This window comes from Elephantulus edwardii, unplaced genomic scaffold (genome assembly GCF_000299155.1).
Source record: "Elephantulus edwardii isolate Elephantulus edwardi_28Jun2011 unplaced genomic scaffold, EleEdw1.0 scaffold00037, whole genome shotgun sequence".
Classification (NCBI taxonomy): Eukaryota; Metazoa; Chordata; class Mammalia; order Macroscelidea; family Macroscelididae; genus Elephantulus; species Elephantulus edwardii.
Genome location: NW_006399787.1, coordinates 13,496,659 through 13,501,496, shown reverse-complemented (window position 1 = coordinate 13,501,496; position 4,838 = coordinate 13,496,659). Strand labels below are relative to the sequence as shown.

Here is a 4,838-nt window from a genome sequence, read left to right as displayed (position 1 = left end):
AGGACAGAGCGGAGTTTAGGGCTGTTGTACATAGGGTCACTATGAGTCGCAAGCGACTCGACGGCACATAACAACAACAACAACTTAAAACTGGGTACCTATAGGCACCCAGTGAATAAGTGAATTGTTTTGTCTCAGATGCACATACCACTGTTGTTGTTGCTGTTGTTGTTGTTGTTGTTGTTGTTAAGTGCCGACGAGTCGTAGGCAACTCATAGTGACCCTATGAACTAAAGTGCTCAACACTTGTGTGACTTTCATCCTTTCTCCAGGTTCATAGGGTTTCCGGAGGGAAGCTATTACGGAAGTGGATGTCACTCCTGCTCCCAAGTTTCTTTTAATCAGGGAGCTCCACCAAACACTGTCCACCATGGGTAACCATTCTCACATTTGACACATCAGTGTCACGGTGTGGAGCTTCACAGCGACCACAAGTTACCTCTGTACGGCACATAGCACTACACTCTATGAAATACATGTTGTTCACTAAGTCGAGTATTTTCACACTAAGATACCTTTCAGTATGGCAAGCTTATGACTTCATTGAACTTTACTATGAGATAGAAATTACTACGATTTTCGTTGCTCTTTTCTGTCAAGTAGAACCTGAACCATAGCTGATCTTATTTCACTGAACTCTACTATGAGGTAGGAAGTCCGATGATTTTCACGCCCATTATAGAGACAATGAAACTGAGGCATGTGGAGGTTACACAGTCTGCCCCTGTAGCCACCATAGAAACCATTCTGCCTCAGTACTTGTGGTGGTTCTCCCTCAGTAAGCCAATTGTTCACTCATGCATCTTAACACGTTCTCAGCCTTACTTCTCCCCTCTAAAAGCCCATCACTTCTGTGGCCCACTACCCTCCAGCTCTGCCCTTCTTTGACTGGTTCCTGAAGATTGTTTTCTCCTCCACTCCTCCCTATTATGTACCTCAGAAGTCTGACCAGCAGGGTCAGCTGCTTGCCCCTCCCCTCTACATCCGGTGGGCTGGGCCAAGAGCAGGAGGAGCTGGGCTGGGAGAGGGAGGAGAGGAGAGTATTTACTGTCCAGTCCCCTCCGTGTTTGGGCACTGTGGGTTGGCTCTATCAATCAAAGGTCAAAACTCTAGCTAGGCATAGTCAGCCTTCTCCATACAGGTCTCTTTTCAGATCCTAGTGACCTTCAACCTTCTCCTTGGCCTAGCTCCAGGGTTCTACCTGAAACCACTGCCCATATTTTTTGCAAATAAATCCTTTTTATTAAGTACCCTTCAGCTTACTTGGTTTGAGTTGGCAGCTCTCTTCTTGCAAACCTGACTCTCCAAAATCTAAATGCCACCTGGCCGCTCTTTGCCTCAGACCCCCACCGCTGTCGCCCACATCTTGCCTACCCCCTGCTCATGCAGCTGCCTATGGTAGCTTCTTCACAGCCTGGGGTCACCTCTCCCTCTGAGACCTATAAATACATGTTGACTTGCTAACTTGTCAGTGTGCCCTGGCAGCAGCTACTCTTTGCCTGGGTTCTATCAGCACCTTCTCTAACCAAGGAGACAAGCACAGAAGGGTCCACAGCAAGCTCTCTGCTCACGACCAGAATGAAAGCTAAGGTTATCTGGTCCCCTGCAGGGCTCCCTCCTTTGATGGCATCAGGCTGCTTCTATGAAAAGAGTTGGAGGAACCCTGCAGATCTGTGGCTGGTAACTCAAACTAAGACAACACCACAGCCCCAGTTACCAAGCAACTACTTTAGGTTCGTTATATCCCCAAATCAACTTCATGACACAGAATTATTTGACAGGTGGTGCACTCGACCACAATCTGCATGCACAGGCTCTAATATTAACATAAGGAAAGTGAAAGTCAAACCCATTAAGGAATTTAGCAAAGCCACAGAGCAGAGATTAGAATACAAAGCACTACAAACCCATTGCCTTACAATCAGCCCCTTTCCATGGGGACCTCACATGCTACAGAGTAAAATCTGCATTAAAGGTTTTCTTCAATGTAAAGTTTTACACATGGAGGTCTCCAGGGCTTTATTCCACGGCACCACTGAGTGGGTCCACACTGGCAACCTTTAGGTGGTTAGTAGTCAATTGTAAGCTGTTTGTGCCACCCTGGGGAGCCAACCCAACTACACAGCATCTCATTTTCTCACCAGGCTCATGGCCAGGCCCGTCATTCTGCAAGAAGGCCACAGCCCCAGTCCAGGCAGATGTCTGAGACTCATGACTGAAAAGGAAAGGGGTGCAGCAGGGTAGGAGCCAGGGAAGAGAGTGTGTAGGGCTCCAAGTCACCCCAGGAGTGTGATCAGACTTTGCTTCTCTGAACACTGATCTTCTAGAGGCTGGATCATGCCCCTTCCTGCCATGACAGGGACCTGCTACACTCTGCCCTTGGGCACACACAGCAGTGTTTCCACACAACACTCCATGGACATGGACCCCTCATACCAAGGAAAATAGGAAGGGAAATGTGGAGGATACCGAAGGTCTCCTGCTGGACTCTGCTCTCAAGTCCTTTTCTTGAAGCCAAATTCATATTGTCCACTAACATCTGCCAAGGGCCAGATAATTTTCCGAGGAGTCTCAAAGCTACTAAGTGGCAGAACTGGGGGACAAGGCTTCAAGGTGCTAGAGCCTGGAGATGGACATGTCTGCATGTACACACACATGCACACACAGCTCTGCCAACACATAGCCTCAAAATAGAGGACACGTCAGGGCTGGCTGGCCTTGGCGCTGGGGCTCCCAGCTTGGTACACCCTGCTGACCTCCATCCACGTGACTGCTGGCCTGCTCTCGTTCCCCAGGGCAACTCAACATGCTCCCAGAACCTGGCAGCAGCTCTGGCTCCTGCAGACCATTTGGCCCCCACCAAGCTCCAAGGATCGAGGTGACCTGTCTGATGTGCCCTGACAGACAAGTCCCAATTAGCAGAGGCCATTTCCAGTGGCACAGCATGGGATGGGGCCCAAACCTGCAGGGCCCTTCTGAATCCCTTCTCCCAGACCTTCCAAATCCTCACTGACAAGACTTCTTTCTGTGAAAGGCTCCCAAGGCAGTTCACAGACTTTCTGGAAAACTTTCAGAATACAAAGTGTCTTTTAAAAGAAAAATACTGCTGAAGCTCAGAATGAGGTTCATCTTAAAATCTCTTCATTACTAGAATTTGAACATAATTTGTCCAATCAAAAACACTCTATAATCCTCTCTTCACACAGAAGTTTAAACTCCCCTAAAGTTAGGTGAGGAGCTCTGATAAGAAGCTGCACTGCAATTCCAAAGTTCGAATCCACCAGGTGCTCCTCAGGAGAAAGGTGGGCAAACTCATCTTGTGTCATTTTCAGCTTCTGAAAGCCTGCAGGAGGCAAGCTCTGGGTCAGTTCCGACTTAGTGGTGGATGACAAACAAGATTAGACCCAATTTATATTAAGAAAGACTGAGAACAAAAGAAGGAAAACAAAACAATTCTCTTTCTCTGATCATGGCTGTAATTGAAGCAATAATTTGTGGGCAATTTGGGGAGGAAGGAAACTAAAAATATCGCCCAAAGAGGAAGAAAACAAACAAAAAAAAAAAGACAGCCAGGAAGCAGTTTAACAAGGTAGGATTTTCCCCACCAGAGGCTCGAGGCAGTAGAAACTCGCTGGACTGCTGACTGAGCAGTGGGAGCTTCCATTCTGTACACAGGGGGCGTGGTGGCTGTTGTGATGTGAAATCCAGTTAGAACAAACCCACAGCTGACCCTCCAGCAGGATTCAGAGGCAGAAAATCACATGGAAGGAGACTGCCTATCCTTCCCCCGCAGAGCAGCTGGTGGATTTGAACTTCTGGGATTGAAATGCAACTTCTTACCATTAGGCCACCAGAGCTCCCTAACGTAGAAAGGTACCTTAGAAGAAAGCCTTGGTGGGCTGCTTCTGAAAAACAAGGACTTGACATTTTTGCAAGACACAGCCCAGTTCTGACATGCACAGCTTCGCCATGGACTGGAATCAACTCAAGGGCAACTGTTCTGTTTCTTATTTTAAACTGTTCTATCATCCCATATACACCTGCTGGGGAGCTCTGTGACATAGACAGAGGGAGCTGAGCTGCTAAGCCAGGGGCAGCACCTCTCCTCCCAGGCTATTTATAGCCTCTGAAAACTCACTGGAGGGTCGGCTATAAGTTGGTTCTGATTCAATGGCAGTGAGGTTGGTTTTTTTTTTTTTAGTTTGGTTTATCACTCTGGGAAGATTGGGTAAAAAAAAAAAGTCCTTAGTACTGTGGTAACAGAAAAATCACAAGTGGGTGGCTTTAATGAACAGAAATTTATTTTCTCACAGTTAAGAGGCTAAAGGCACTCTGGTGGTATATATATAGTGTGTAGAATATTGCACTATTAGATCTCAGATCTTCAATTTCTGGCAATTCAAATAAACCAGCAGCTCCAGGAGAAAAGTTAAGACGGGTAGCCTTGAATACAATGGATCATTGCTATCAGTGGGAATAAACTGGGTGACGATGAGTTTTTAGTCTGAGCCAAGAGGTGACCAGTTAAACTCAGGGCACAGGTTCTAGAGAAAGGCTTTTTCTCTGTTGGCTTATGGGCAAACTTCTTGTCTCTTCTAGCACCTGTAATGTTGGCATGTCTCAGTTTCTTAACAGTCTTCATGTGGCGTCTGCTCTTTCCTCTCTTTACTTCCTCTGTAGACTAAGCCAATAAAGCTCTTTGATCTCTGAAGTGATTAGGTGGGAGAGATACCCTACACTGACAGTGACCCCATTTACCACAAAGAAAGCTATTCCCATACAAGATTTCATTAATAAGAATAGAGTTCCCTCACATGTTTTTGAGGAACACAATTCAG

At 46.8% G+C, this 4,838-nt stretch overlaps 1 protein-coding gene across 2 annotated transcripts in view; it reads right to left on the bottom strand.

The window, feature by feature from the left end:
- DPF3 (D4, zinc and double PHD fingers, family 3) overlaps positions 1 to 4,838 on the bottom strand; it is a 389,049-nt gene that overhangs the window by 249,717 nt on the left and 134,494 nt on the right. The window lies entirely within an intron of this gene.